This window comes from Eschrichtius robustus, chromosome 19 (assembly GCF_028021215.1).
Source record: "Eschrichtius robustus isolate mEscRob2 chromosome 19, mEscRob2.pri, whole genome shotgun sequence".
Taxonomy (NCBI): domain Eukaryota; kingdom Metazoa; phylum Chordata; class Mammalia; order Artiodactyla; family Eschrichtiidae; genus Eschrichtius; species Eschrichtius robustus.
In genome coordinates this window covers 6,641,027-6,657,768 of record NC_090842.1, presented here as the reverse complement: position 1 = coordinate 6,657,768, position 16,742 = coordinate 6,641,027, and positions in this window count along the sequence as shown.

Sequence of the window (16,742 nt, the reverse complement as noted above, 5' to 3'; positions counted from 1 at the left end):
TCCTAATCTGTGTTGCTTTCTGAATACAAAGAGACAGATGATTATTGTAGTAATGGACAATTGAGCTGTGGTCAGACACTCAAGAGGTACTTTAAACAGTTGGTCATAAATGTAAAATCAGAGTATTAATGATTTGCAGGAGAGGAAGATGAAAGCAGACCCTGGTAACGGTGCCTGAGATGGAACTTAGAGCTGGGATTCAAAGCTGGACAAATGCAGGTCTTTAAAGCAAAAAGAATGATGGTCTGGGCTGGGTGAACCTGAATTTTCTGAAGATGTGTGATAGACATGCAGATTTCCCCTGGCCCCCCTTCAGGAAGGACTTGTGGCCCCAGCTTTGTGGTCAGCAGACGGTCTTCAGCTGTCAGTCCCCTTTAGGGATTGCTTCAGCTGGAAGACCCTCAGAGAATGAGTTATCGAGGGGGTATGTGGCAGGCTGAGAAATAGCCCCATAAGATGTCCACATTCAGAACCTGTGAACCTGTTATATACCTGATGTGGCAAAAGGGACTTTGCAAATGTGATTACGTTAAGGGCCTTAGATGGGGAGATTATGCTGGATTATCCAGGTGGATTCTAAAGGTCACCACAGGGGACCTTGTAAGAGGGAGGCGGGTGGGTCAGAGTTTGAGAAGGAATGACGATGGAAGCAGAGAGAGAGGAATGTGATGACAGGAGCAGAGGTAGAAGTGATGCATTTTGAAGATGGAGGAAGAGCCACAAGCCAAGGAATGCAGGAGGCCTTCAGAAGCTGGAAACAGCAAGGAAGCAGATTCTCCCCTAGAGCCTCCAGAAGGAACACAGCTGTGCCAGCACCTTGATCTTAGCCCTGTAAGACCCAACTCAGACTTCTGTCCTCCAGAACTGTACAAGAATAAATTTGTGTTGTTTTAAGCCGCTGAGTTTGTGGTTATTTGTTACTTTAGCCATCGGAAACTCATACAGGGTATAAAGACACAGTTGTCCTAGCCCAAGACAGGGCAATGTCACAGGCAGACCCTTCTAGCTCCAGAGCACCCTCTAGGGTGAGCCAGGGCTAAGATTGGTCCTGTGTCAGAGCCTGACTTCCCCTCTGCCCATTCCTGCTTCCTTCCCCTGCCTTCCACAGACTTTGATCCCAAGGACTTCCCCTAATATACAGGCTGACCTTCAAACACTGTGTCTGAGTCAGCTTCCTGGGGAGCCCATGCTGTGTTTATAGATAGTGTTCCATAGTGATCCAGAACTTGAGCACTGGGTCAGTTTGTCCTGGCTTCCCAACTTGGTAACCTTGGGCATGTTGCCTTTCCTCTTCAAGACTCAGTCTCCTTGACTGTAAAATGAAGTTTAAAACTCCTACACAGAGGCTTGTTGCAGGGATTGACTGAGACCACATGTGTACCATGTGGTACAGAGCCTGCCTTGGGGTAAGTTCTCTATAATATTCTTGATGCAATCGATGATGGTGAAGTTGACACTGATAGATGTCATTGATGGTGAGAAAGATGGTCAGGGTGAAGACAATGAGTTAAGAACTCTAGGGGCCTATGGCCAGGTCTATGGCTTATAGAAGACAATCTGTAGAAAGTTCATATGTTGCTCAGCTATTAGTACCCAGGAGGGTCAGGGAGAAAAGTACAGAGGAAAGACCTTTTTCAAGCTGATTTTCCATCCCCTCCCACCCGCCTCGTCTGACTCTAGAGAGAGACTGCTGGGTTCTGGGTCGTATTCTAAACTCCGTGCTGGAATCCAGATACACACTGAACATCAGGTTTCAGCTGGGCATGGGCCCACCTAAGAGCTGTTTCTGGTGGTCATTCTGGACTTAATTTCTAAGACTTGGCTTTGCTGATCCAAGGCCTGGGCTCTGGGACTGTCTGTCCAAGGAGACATATGACCTGTGTTGGGGCTGGAGGCATTGCAGATCATGTCCCACCTTCTCCAGGAGGACCTAAAGCCTGAACCTGAGGCTGGAAGCAAGGGTCATCTGAGGACCATTATAAAGAGAGAAGGTGGAAGATAACTTTTAAATGATTATCTGAGTAAAAATGACATCGTTTTTTTTTAACTTGAAAAGAAGCATAAACTACATTCATGGATTACAACTATAAATCCTCTCCCCTCCCCACAAAAGTTAGCCCCATGAAGGGCATAAAAAATGACTCTCCTGCTTTTGTTCCTCACCTTGGATAGCCTGTCAGGAAAGCACAATTTGCAGGTGAGCTACCGAGGATGCTCCAAACAAGAACTGCCACGAAAGTGCCAGAGGACCCAAACCTGGACCTAACTCGTAGCTTGCAAGTCCTCAGCATGGAGCTGGCCAAACAATTCCAACTAAATTAAACTCCATACAGTTCTCCTGGGCTGGGCCCGTGGGTGCTAAGCCCCAGCTATCAGCCCAGCTTCATGGCTGAAGATAAATCACTGCAGAAAATGGGCTATAATGAAAATACGGACAGACCCTTCAAAGTAATGGCGCTCGAGGGTTTCCCTTTTGTTACATTCCATATATTACGCAATCACTGCCTTGAAAATAGCCTTTTCTTCATTCTGAGAGTTGAGTCCTGGTTTCAGAAGAGGGGCCGTGGGAGTTGGAAGAGACCTTCATGCTTGGGACTTAGGTGTGTTGGATGCAGCCTGGGCCAGACCTATTGTTGACAATTGCAGAAATTTTCTATTTCACGAAGGCTGGAATTGGCCACTTCTAATCACTAGAATAACTGCACCAAAGGCTGGACAGTGCAAACAGGTCAGGAATCCCTCCCATCTGCATTTGAGTTGTTCACACCCAAGAAATAGATTTTATGCTGCTTTCCTGTTCTATAAGAAGAGGTGTAACTAAACAAAGAACAACATCTCAAGGATGCTTATTGAGGTGGCCGTGGCCAGGGCCATGGTGGGGTTGGGGTACATTCAGTACCATTACGGAAAGGGTCCAGGTACAGCAGATATGGGTCAACTCATAGCCGGGATTTTCCTTTAGGACTTGCTAAGTCCTCAAGAAGTTCCCGGCCATTGCCCCTCTCTGGCCTGCCTCTGGCTTTCCTAAGTACTCCAGCCTCTGGAAGCATCTAAATTAACATGAGGGCTTCCTGTTGGCAGCAAGTGAAAATGTGTCCCTGAGGAAGTACTGTATTGGGAATCTTTCAAAAGACAAACCCCCTCAATCTGAGTTAAGTTAAAAGGGGAGATGTATTGGATAACGTGCATGTAAAGTCCACTCAAGTTAGGTATGCTTGGATGCAGAAGGCCAGCTGGTGTCCTAGGGAGTCCACTTTCTGCCCCTTTTTTGATGACTTCTTGCCCACATGGTAGCCCTAGGTAATTCCAGGCTGACATGCTCTCAATTCCAGGACGAATGGGGTAAAGAAAGATGATGTATTCCCAATAGTTCTAACATGTTTCAAAACTGAGACCCAGTGAACTGACTGGTTCACGGGCACCACCCTGAACCAATCACTGTGGCCAGAGAGATGCAGTGTACTGATTGGCTGGGCTTGGGGCCATGCCTGTTTCTGAGCCAATTGCCAATTTCTGAGCTAAGTCTGGGCCACACCTCCTTCTGGAATAAATGGGGGAGTCAGCCCACTTTGGGACATAGATGGGGTTAGGAAGGGCAGTTTGCTCAGAAAATAGTGTATAGTCGCTCAAAGAACTGGGCACTGGATGCTAAGCAGGCAGAGGCGAAACTGCCTCCTATAAGTGACACCAGTCTGCAGAGGGAGCTGGATAAATATTTGGATGATTTTCCCCTTGAGCAGAGTTAGTCACCCTCAGTGTTGGACATAATCTTGGCACTTCCCAGATTCCCTAGACTACCTCTCCTTTGCTTAGTCAGCACTTTGACCATGTTGATGAGCATGAGCTACTGTGGGGCATGGAATGTGGATTTCTAGCAGCTGCCAAGGGGCTTTAAGGTGAAAACTGGAAGGGCAGGGAAGTTAGCACCCTAGAAGCTGAACTTTGCTGAGTAGGAAGTGAGAGGCATTCGGAAGCAACCATGCAGATATAGTCCTGCTCCTTTTCCTTCCCTCCATAAAATCTTTCTAGAAAACTCGTGGGTTCCAAGTGAACACATCTGCTAAGAGACCTGTGCGTTAGATTTCTATTGTTGCTGTAACAAATTTTACCACAAACGTAGTGGCTTAAAGCACTGTAAATTTATTCCCTTACAGATCTGGAGGTCGTAAATAGAAAATGAGTTGGCAGGGCTGCATTCCTTCTGGAGGTTCTGGGGAGAATCCATTTCCTGCCTTTTTCAGTTTCTAGAGGCCACCTGCATTCCCTGGCTCATGGCCACATCACTCTGATCTCTGCTTCTGTTGCCACATTGCCTTCTCTGACTCAGTCACTCCTGCCTCTCTTTTATAACGACTCTTGTGATTCCATCAGGCCCACGTAGATACTCCATGACACTCTCCCCTTCACAAGATCATTAACTTAATCACACTTATAAAATTGCTTTTCCTTTGTTAGATAACATATTCACGGGTCTGGGGACTAGGATGTGGATGTCTTTGGGGACCATTATTCAGCCAGCCACAGCCTGTGATGGCTCTTTGAGGCTCACCGTGTAGCCCTGGCCAGTGTAGGCCTGCATTGCCTCACATTACTTTTTTTCTTGCCTCAGTTCCCTTTTCTTCCTCACCCTTACGCCCTGGGCTTGCACATCTCAAAGAATCTTTCACTTTGATCTTTGCTCCAGGCTCTGTTTTCAGAAGGACCAGGGTGAAAGGAAGCTTCAGTGGACTCACATGGTCCCCTGTATGTCCCTCTCTTGCAGCATGTCCCCTTCTGCATGACCACTTGTCCATTTACATGTCTGGACAAGGAGCCACATGCAAAAAGGAGCTGTGTCTTTCTCATCTATATCCTCAGCCTAGGGAGGGAATCCAGTAGGTGCTCCATGGATCCTCAAATGAGTGAATGATGAATTGGCCTTTTAACTATCCTGGAATTCTTGGTTTGAAGCTTACTTGCTTTGGAAATGTGTCTATTACACTTCCCCACCAATGCTTGTTATGTGTATACACACTTCATGCTTCAGTGAGTTTTAATTGTGCACATTTGTGCTCAAGGGCAGAATCAAGAAAGAATTAGGTGAATAAATATTTTTAAAGATCTAGGATGAGATCCTGGCTATATGACCTTGGACTAGTCACTTTACCTTTTTGTACCTCAATTTCTTTGTCTGTGAAATGGTATAACAATTAAATTTATCCCATAGAGTTGATGAAATGATTAATTTTGATTATATATGAGAAGTACTCAAGGCAATACAACTCTAGTTTCCCAAATACCTGATTTCAAGGACTTCTTATGTATTCATAGAACCTAAATTTCATAAAGACTTTCTTTATGAGTATCCATTTCTTCAGTGATATTTTCCAGATGGACTGCTTGACAGACCCTTTTGCTTAGTTGACTGACTGCATCCACAGTCCTTTCTATTATGCCACCTTCTAGCTAGAGGTAGCCATGTGCCAATGTTTTGAACAACTAGATATGAGCCAAACTCGTATGGTAGGACTTTCTAGAAAGCTTTTCCATTCTTTATTGAAAGAGGTTGGAAAGGACCATCAGCCTTTGCGTCTCTCTTTTCTTCCTGTGTCCTGTAGAGATAATGCCTGGAGGTCCTTCAGCCATTTTGCAACATGAAGAAGCAATGAGCATAAGAAAAAAAAGTAAGAGGACCTCAGAGAATCCTGACCTTGACTGGTAGTGTGACCCCTGAACCAACACTGGCAGCCTCCTGCCTCCAGACTTCCTGTTTGTACCTTTTCAAGGATGATACCAGAAATGTGGAGAAAGGGATAGGAAATGTAAACATAGCCAAAATGAGAAAAAAGGAAAAAAAAAAATAGTCAAAGAGGTCAGCATCTCTCTTTGGATTTTAGAGAATTACGGAAAGGACGGGGGCTCAGAACCAAAACAAACCTGTACTCATCTCCCACAGCGGACTGGGAGCAACCTGAAAGCAGTGAATGTGCGCCTGGTGCTCGGTGCCATTTGTACCTGGCTTCCTGCCTGGCATAGTAGGTGTTTGTTGAACAAGCAAAGGACTCTTTCTTTTCACCTGTTTTAGATTTGGCCAAGTCTGTCTGGCCCATCTGAGCAGTTGTAATGACAGTTGTTTGGTAGTTTTCCAAACACTATAATTTAAGTACAGCACACAGGCTTAGGGGGCCAGGCAGGCAATTGGACAGCTGAACCTGGCTGACCAGACCTGTGTTAGCAAAACTCACACATTTCATGTGAATCTTAAAGAGGAAGGTTTTTCTAAATACTTGCTCCAATATGTGATTCTCCTTGGAGGATTTTGAATGAGGAGCCAAATTTAAGGTTGTTAGGAGAAGCTCACTCGTGAAAGTTCTGGCTTCTGTCCCAAGGAGGATACGACCCAGTGGGAGACATACACTTGTCAACAATTTTCAGGATCCTACCTGAGCTTCCATCCTGGACACCAGGAGCAGCTGCCGGCATCTCACCTGCACCACAGAGCGCCTCCTTACTGTGGCTTCCCAAAAGACAGGGACAGGGTCCTGCGGGCCTCGGGACATCTCATTCCACAGCACAAACTCAGGACCTCATTCATAACTGGGGTGCACAGTCTGTTAGAGCAAAGATCAGTCCTTTGACATTTATTTTCATAATCCCTCATGGCGGAGAAGCAAAGCAAGAGAACATGTTCTTGAGTAATTTGTTCTGTTCCCTGGCACTGATGAAAGGGATAAAAATAAATCAGTGTTTCTAGTCAACTCATTTGAAGGACAAGCCAAAATCACACCGTTAAAAATTAACATCTAAAATAGATTGTACATTACTAGGGATGAGTTCAGACCCAAAGTAGAATAATTGGCCAAATGTATCTACAGAACGTTGGATATGACAAATTCACTCTCATTTCCAGTGGTTAAGAAATGAAAGAAGACAGATTGTCTTCATTTCAGGCAAGGAAGATTTGAAGGAACAGCTCAGCACATCTTATGTCAGTTAAAGGAGGGACTAGGAAAAAGGCTAAGGCTTTTTCCTAGTGGGAGAGATGTGGGGCTTTCTGGAGCACCAGATTCATCACTGAGCACAATCCACCAGGTCCTGTGCAACTCATGTCAAAATTACCAGATTGTTCCCATTCTTGGAACCACCTGAATTCTAGGTTGGAAGGTTAAACCATCTGTTATATTTCTGATGGCCTAAATAACTCATTCGATGCCCATTATATACATCTGTTGATACCATCCATAGATGTGAGATTCATATACTCATCCATCCATCTATGCATCCAGCCAGCCAGCCAGTACTTATGGGGCACCTGCCTTTGCTGGGCCCTGTGCTGGGGCAGAAGATACAATGATGGATTAGATGGAAACTTTACTTTCAAAGAAATTAATCCAGTGTCTGGCTTTAGAGCAGGATTTCTCAGTCTCCACACTATTAACATTTTGGGCTGGATAATCCTTTTTTGTGAGGGCTGTTGTGGATTATAAGACACTTAGTAGTGTGCCTAGCCTCTACCCACTAGATTCCAGTAGCACCTGCCCTTCTAGTCATGATTACCAAAAAATGTCTGCAGATACTAACAAATGTCCCCTGTTCAGAGAGGGCAAAATTGCCCCCAGTGGAGAAGCATTGCTTTAGAGTCAGAAACATAGCTTCTATTCCTGCCTTGACCTCTTACTAGTTGTTTATTTAACTAATTGTTTTTTAACTTTTCATTATGCCCAACACCTAACAGTTTCTGGCTCAGAGTAGGTATGTGATAAATATTTATAGGTTGAATGAATGAATGAATGAATGAATGTCTATATCCGTAAGACCAACCTATTCCTAAGGAGCTGACAGGCTGTTAGGAGGACCTTGAGTCTTGGCCATACACAAAGCCAAGCAAGCAATATATTCAATCAAAATACGCCTCAGCTGAGCAGGGAAAAAGCTACTTATGGGATGTTTAGCTGTGTAGGCCTGACAGATAATTGAGCGGCTGGATTTTTCAGTTTCAACAGATTGGTTTGCCATTCTGTAGCCACAATAACAGAGCAAAGTAACAATCATGTCTATGTTTAATTTTCTGGAGAGTGTTGCATCGCTGAGGCTCACAGTCTGGCCAATTAACTGTGGCCGATTGGTACTCCCACACAAGTTTGGGGGCATTTAAAATAGCTCTCTGCAGAAGAAAAAAAAATCCAAGCTGCAGAGGAAGTTTTAACTCTCAACATTTCGTATTTCAAAAGCAGGCTTGTGATGGTAAAATTGTTCTGGGTGACAGAGAATAGATAAGCCATCCATTTTGAGTGTATTGGTGTCAAACTGAGTGTTGGCTTTGTGGCTGGTGATTGTGTCTCTCGGTGGAGTTGGATAATTTTTTATATTCAAGGAAATCATCAAGCTTCCACTCGTTGGGGGGCTTAGGATATGGGACTCTTGACCATGATGTCAGCCATTCAGAGGGAGCCATGAGTGTCACTCATCAAGCTTTCTTTACTACTTAAGCTTCAATGAGGAGTAGCTGATAGAAATGGAGAAAGGCTCCCCTACCTTTTTTATTCTTAAGTCTTCCAGACACAATTCATGTAGGTTCATGTGGAGCAGACTGTTTCTGTTATCTGTTGCCACAATAATGCTAAGTAACAAACAACCATAAAGTATCATTGGCATATGGCAATGACATTTGTTTAGCCTAGAAATCTGAAGGATTTAGCTGATCTCAGCTGGACTCAGCTGACTTGGGGGTCATGGGTATTTGGGGTCAGTTACCGGTTGGCTAATTGGCTCTGACAATCCTGGCTGGGCACGCTCACCTTCTGGAGGTTGAGTGGCTGTTCGGTGATTTAGGATGGTCTTGGCGGGCGTAACTGGGATGACTTTCATTGTCTGGGGGCTAGCTAGGAAATGTGCTTATGGCAGTGGCAGAGGTACAAGAGCTTGCTTTGTGTTTGCTAACATTCCATTAGCCAAAGCACATCACATGGCTGAGGCCAGAGTTAAGAAATCAGGCAGAAGACACTGCCCAGAGTAAGAGGGCCCTGCAAAGTTCCATGGCCAAGGGTGTGGGTATCAAAGGTGTGACTAATTCAAATTGATTAATACATCACTGTACTATTGAATACAAAGGCTAGACTCCAGAAAGTGTTGGGGCCACACAATCAAGCCAAATCTGAACAAGAAAGATCCTTACAGAAATGTTCAGAGAAAGATGAAGAGGGAAGAGAGTGATCTATGACTTGGGGGTGGCTCAGCCACCCAGCTGCTACTTGGGTTCTATTTGATCTAGTTAGGAAGAGTGTCTTCGCACTGGAAAGGATAGGGTGACACAAGTATGAATAAGAGATAATTCAGGTGGGGAGGCAGCTAGCTCCCTGTAGAGTCCAAATTTGTAGTCCCATGGGATTTCCATCCCAGACTGTTGAAGGACTTGACCATAGAACATGCTGACAGTGATTGTTAGGCGTCATGGAAAAATGATAGAGGCTTCCACAGAAGGTAGGTTGGTTTTAAATGGTTGACATTTGAAAGAAATGTCTCCCTAAGACATCTGTAAATTTCTTAATTCACAGGTATACCGGAGTATATAATAACCACACCCCCTCCAACAAATGGCTTTAGAATAACTAAAGATGCTGAATATCAAGGGTTTTATATACCTAGGTCTAAAGTAATTTCTCAATTAGTTACAATAAATTCCTCTCAAATTATGTATGTACCTAGTGTCCCATACTTTTTACTTTGTCTTCTCGTAATAGTATTTTGTATTCAACATAGTAATAAACTAATTTATTTGCTCCTTTGTGTCAGGCATTGTGCTAAGCTATTTACATGCATGGTCTTGTTTTGTTCTCACAGCAATTTCAAGACACGGGCACCATCATTACCGTTTTATAGATGGGAGAATGGGAGCTCAGAGAATCAAAGCGTGTACCCAGGTCTGCCTGATGACTTCCTGTGGTCTTAATTCCCTCACGCGGCTGCCTCTTGAAAGAGGTGAGTTGTAATAGGATGAAATAGAAGTGGGATTCCAAGTAAAAAAAATCAGCAGTGCAAGTAGAAGATTGGGAAACCCTGACTTGCCAGCAATTGATGTCAATAAACACCTTAGAGCTTTTGTTGACCACAAGTTCAATAGGCGTTAACAGAGCAAGGCTGCTGCCAAGAACCTACAAGGAAGCTTTGATTCTTTCCTAGGGATGTGTATGGCTCTGTCCACAGACTGTGCCATTTAGGGAGTCAGATTTCATTCACTGGTGATTATTAGATTGATTAACTGCATCTGTGGCTTATAAGGTAGCGCGTTTTAAGAAGGTCATTGACAGTTGGGAGTGTGTCCACTGAAGGAGAATTACGAGGTTCAGAGTTTGGTGAAACCATGATATGTGGGAAAGAATTAAAAAATGGAGTATGTGTAATCTTCTACCAAGAAGACTTAGAGGTTATATGGATAAATTTCTTCAGCTACTTGAAGGGATTCCATGTGGAAGATGACACAATCTCATTTAAGACTGATCCAGAAGTCATGGGTAATAGTTATATGATCTGTTGGGCTGGTGGTTGCAATCTGGGTTGTGAATGGCTTTGGGATGTGGTAAGCTCCATGACTCTGACGGAGTGCCGACAGAGGTGACTTAGAGGGGGCTGCTGCCCTGGGGAGGTCCTTTTCCCCACGTTGTCTTCCGAAACGATGACTTCATTACTTATGACCAGAGTATTTACTGAGGTTTCCTGTGTGCTCAGCCATTACGATACAATGTAGTTGGGAAAGTGGTACACCTGCTCATCAAATAATGCGTGAAAATAGTATTTTTTTTTTTTTTGAAAATAGTATTTTAAAGGGAGAATGTTTATTCCTCACTCCTGTTGTTTCCTTTCACTTGGAGGAAACTCCACTAGTGTGACACCCCTGGCTTCTTTCTGCCGCTCTGCTCATTCCACACCATTGAAGGGTGAGAGAGAAGAGACTTATGTGCTATACAGTTTAAGAATAATAAACTTGACATTCTTGGCTCAGAAACCCCCTCTTCTCTCTTGGGAGTGAGCTGCCCGCAGAAAGCATAATTCATCCATTCTTTTCCAGGCATAAACACCCTGTTCATGTCCTCATATTGGGTGGCTGTCTGAGTTCAGTGTTGCCATTACTATGTGAATAAACCTGTCAAATTTTGAGGTTTGGGATTAAGAATCAGGTTTGATTTTACCTTAAGTGGCATCTTGAATTCAGGCTTGTTTGGGAATAAGGGGGCTATGGTAGCTTCCATCTGCAGCTCTCTCGTCTCACATCTCAATTTTTTTGGAACTCAGGGAAAGAAGAGTAGTTGGATGTTTATTCCCTGAGCCTCGGGTCTTTACTCACACTATCTCCTCTGAGCATGCCAACTATATCTCTGTTATTACCATCCCCAGTTTATAAATGAGAAAGATGAGGCTTGGTCAAGTTAGGAAGTGAGAGAGCAAATTTCAACCCATGTCTGCTTGAACTCAAAGTCAAGGCTTTCAGTTGGTGTTCAGTGAAGAGAAAGGTTTTGAGCTACAGAGGATATTGACAGTCACAGAAGGGAATGACTCTCCGGGCCCCTGAGGGAGTGAGAACTATTATGGGCCTTAGATGGTCAAAGTGATTAATGGAGGAAAAGAAAGGAGTGTGGACCTTCCAAGGATATAAGCAAGAAGCAGTGTTCCCTCCCAAGAGTGACAGCTGCAGTAATAATGTCATCGTCACTGCCAACTTCTTCATCTTCAGCACCATCTTCATCATAAGAGGCCCCATTTGTTGACCTCTTACTCTATACCAGAGACTGCTCTAAGCACTTTACATCTGTTATCCCATATAGTTTTTAACTGCTTTACTGAGTTAAAATTGACATTCAGTAAACTGCACATATTTAAATGTATAATTTGATAAATTTTGACATATGAAAATGCCCGTGAAACCATTACCACAAATAGCGAACATATCGATCATCCCAAAAAGTTTCCTTAGGCCCCTTTCTAATCCTTCCCTAATTCTCTTTTCCCCTGGGCCCTAGTTCTGTCCCCACACAACCACCGATAAGCCTTCTGTCACTAAATTTGCATTTTCTAGAATGTTATACAAATGAAATCATACAATATGTCCTTTTTTGTTGTTGTTTGGCTTCTTTTACCTAATATAAATACAATGAGATTCATCCATGTTGTGATGTATTGATAGAGTTTATTCCTTTCTGTCGCTGAGTAGTATTCCATTGTATGAATATAACACAATTTGTTTATCCATTCGCGTATTGGTGGCTATTTGGATTGTTTCTAGTGTTTGACTGTTACACATAAAATTGTTTTGAACATCTGTGTACAAGTCTTCGTGTGCACAGATGCTTTCATTTCACAGCCCATATTTAATCCTTACAATGAACGAATGGCATAGTACTATTACAATCCCAATTTTATAGATGAGGAAGCTGGGGTCCACCAAGATCAATCACACTGCCTGAGGCCAATGGCTAATTTGAGGCCGGATCTGTCTGACAACCCCATGCTCAAAGTTCCTGTGCAATTCTGCATCCCCATGCTGAGAGGGATACCTTCACTTGGAGAAATAAAGACGTTTATTTTTTTCGCTATAAGAATATATTTCTCAGCCTATCTCTACTCCCTGTCATGGTTATCCAGATTGGCTGCTGCACCCAGACTCTCAGAGGGCAAGATGAGCATTCCTGCTGAGTTTTTTAGTTTACCCATCAACAAGAGATAAGAAAATGCTACTAGGGGCCAGGACATGTTCCTGTCAAGAATATGAGGTTATATCTTCATTTAAGGAGTAACTTTTAGACCCTGAAAATGAGAGTTTAAAAAAGAAAGCAGATAGAAGAAACAAAGAGAGTGTGCAAACATCCTTGTGCATATTCGCAATCCAAGAGCTGAGAATTTTGTGGATAAAATTAATCCATAAAGAGAGCTCACCTGCAGAATTATAGTCAAAAGTCTTAGGAGGTTCAATTGCGGCTGATACCCTGGGGTTCCAGGCAAGCACTCTGAGGAATCCCTACCCACATTTCTCTGTTTGAATCTGGTCTGGGCCTTTGTCCTGTGCTCCTTCCTCATTCTGATTCTCCAACTGATTGATTCATTCACATGCTGGGCAGCTACTCTGTGCAGGGTGGCAGTGTGAGAGAGAAGACTCGACACAGTCCAAAGAACTTACAGGTTGGTAGGGGAAGATTTACAGGAACCAGATGCTTTGCAGGGCAGCGTGACAACTGCTCCTGACAGAGGGGTACTTGAAGGACACTGTGGGAACATTAAGCAGGGAGAAACTGAGAGAACCAGGGAAGGCTTCCCTGAAGAGGTGTCATTTAATTATTTAACGTTTTTCTTTTGTTTATGCTTTTTGTAATGCACATGCTTATTATGATAAGTGATACAACCAGTGGTGTGCTGGTAAATGTTTGACAAATAGTTTTCTGGGAAAAAACAATACGTATATACGTAAAACAAACATACATACGACATATATACAAATACTTATTATAAGAGAGTTATGATATAAGGAATGTATAGTATAAAATTTACAAATAACAATAAAATATACAATATTCTTTACTGTAAATTTCATATATATGGACAATTGATTTTTCACAGAATGGTTTCACTGATTTTTGCCAAACTCTTATATCCTTAGCCAGCCTATGGTTGTAGTTAACAAACAGGTATACTTCTACATGACTGCTGATGAATGTTTTCATTTATGTTAACAAAGAAATAAGGTAATGTTATAATGTTAACATGAGACCAAAAGTGAAACAGTGAAAACATGTCAGAACTTCACTTGTTCCTCATTGATGTCAGGCACATGTTTGCTGAATCAGATAATAATTTTTGATAACTTGAGGAATAATTCTCTCTATATTTTGTGCTATTCACAATATAACAGCTACAGATACACCCACTTTTGTTACCGAATTGGTGGCCTGGACCCGTGCCAGGGTCCTAGCCCAGGCTGAGACCTCTTGTCTCGGCCAGGGAGGGTCTTTTTCCGCTCAGATTCACACAGCCAATAACAAAATCAATGCTGAGACGGAAACAGCCGAAGCTTCATTCAATGGCCAAAGAATGGAGAAGCTGGAACTTAGTTCACAAATCAACTTCTCAACTCAACTCGGACTGAGTCACCATACATGTAGGAGGGTCGAGGTAAAAGGGAGGAAATTGGAAAGAGAGGGAGGCATATTCGTGAGTTTTCTAAGAACAGGAGTGTGGTTTGAACCTGGAACTGAGGCAACACTCCTTTTCAGTCCTTGTATGGGCTTTTTTGGTTGTTGTTATGGCAGTTGTCAACTGTCATGGCGCTGGTGGGTGTGTCATTTAGCATATGCTAATGTATTGCAGTATGTGTATAATGGGGCTCAAGGTCTACTGGAAGTCACATCTTCTGCCATCTTGGGCCTAGGTGGTTCTAATCAGTTCTTGTTTTTCTCTTTGCAGCTTCCTCCTGAAACTTAGATAAGAGCAGTTGGTTTCCATTCCAGGGAGGGGCAGGGATATGATTCTGGGGCAACAGCCTTGGTAGCACTCTGAGGTTTAATCTATGTTATTAGCACTTTTCTCCATCAATTTCTTAAATTTAGATAATCATCAAAGCCATAAATTGAACCCTGGCTTGTAGTGTTTGCCAATTTTTGTGGTGTAAATACTCCCACTATGGCTGATTTCAAACTACCAATGTGATGTCACTAAACATGGAGCTGGCAAGAAATGTGCAGTCATACCCCATAACATGGTAATTCTATCATACTGATTCTATATGTGTAAATAGCCTCAAGAGCATAGATAATAGTAAAAATAGTAAAATGATTAAGAAATGATGAGTATTGTCTATTTATCACCTTTTTAAAATATAATTTATTTAATTAAAAGTTTGTATAATTTAATTTTTAATAATGGCTAGGTTTAACAACCATCTTGCAAAAGTCCTGAATATTTAACAACGGAAAGTCAGTAGGAACATACAACTAGATACATTTATAAAGGGTAATCATTACCCTCCAGTCAACACTCCCTTCCCTTTGTCCTCCCATCCTGTCCCACTTGAGGTGTATGCTGGCTTCCATACCCTTCTCTTTAGACCAGTAAACAGATACAAACATGTGCATAACGTATACAAGACTACAGGGGAGTTTGTTGTCTCTGTGTTGACTGAGTAATATCATACCATAAATGTTACTCTGTCAGAGATGGAGCTCTAAGAAGTAAATTGGATCAAGTGCTAGTTTTTTATTTTCTAACACACATTTCCCAAAACAGTCATGTCATACATACTGCTTTTTTGATGTCATTAGTGTAGTCTTTTTTCTTTTGGGCTGGCTTTGCTCTGCTATCTCTCTCTCCAACTCTACCTTAGTCAGTGCCACCACTCTACCCTAATGACCCTCCCTCCACATCATAAACCCAGGCTAATAGCCTGTTGCATATTTTTTTATACATTTCTTCATTCTTACATAATTACTTATATCTATACATACATACACATATACATAGGATTTGTTTTTAAATGTTTTGTTCATTAAAACATGGTATTATATTATGCATACTTACTTGTATCTTGTACTCTACGGTTGTTCTAATTTCAGCAATTGTTCTAAATCTCAGTTTTTATTTATTTGGCTGCATAGTATAATATTTCATGGTATGATTATACTATAATTTAATACATATTCTGCTACCGATGAACACTTACTGTTTTCCGTATTTTTATCCTCTCTGAAGAATGCTGTAATAAATGTCCTTGAACATCTATCTTTAGATACTGAAGCTTTTATTTTTGTAGGGCAGAATAGGAGGAATGGGGCTTCTGGGTTGAAGGGTATGTGTATTTTTAATATTAATAGATATATCTGTATGGCTTTCAGAAACACTTCATATTTACACCAGTAATAACTGAGAGAACTTTTCCATCAACCCCACCAGCAATAAGTCTTAACTCTCTTTTTAATTTTTGCCTGGGACAGGAGTATAGAGAAATAACTCATTGGTACTTTAATTTGCATTTCTCTGACTACCAGTGAGCTTGAATATATTTTCTTATATTTATTGGCAATTTGGGTTTGCTCTTCTGTGAATCGCCTATTCATATCCTTTGTTTATCTTTTCTGTGGAATTGTTTCTCTTTGTCAATCTCTTTGTATAGCATAGATATTAACCTGTTATTTGTCATCTGCATTGAAAATATTTTTCCAAGTCTTTGGTTTCTCTGTTAACTTGTAAATTGTTACTTTTAGCTATGTTTAGATAGTTTATGGTTTATAGTGATATAGTATATAGTTTGTAGTTAATGTTTATATAGAATGAACACAAATGCTTTGTTTTTCCTTTAAAACATAGGGTTCCCCTTTTGGGTATGAAGATCTTCCACCTCTAGACTATAAACAGATATACATTTTCTTGTGATTTTTTTTTTTTTTTTTGTATAAAATTTTATATCTAGACCTTTTTAAAATCTATGAAAATTTATTTTTTATATGGTATGAGATAATAGTCCAACTTCATTCTTTTAATTCAGTAGCCATTTGTGCATGGCCATTTGCTAAGTAAACCATTCTTTCCTCATTGAATGGTTTACTGGGATCTATTTTTTGATCCTCTATTCTTTTCCACTGACTAATTTATCTATTCTTATGCTAATATTATATTGATTTGTTTAGAGTGGTTTGTAGTGTGTGTTGGTGTCTGGTAAGGCAAATCCTCCATCTTTAGTCTTTATACATGTATATATAAATTTTAGTATTCGCAAGCATTTTTTT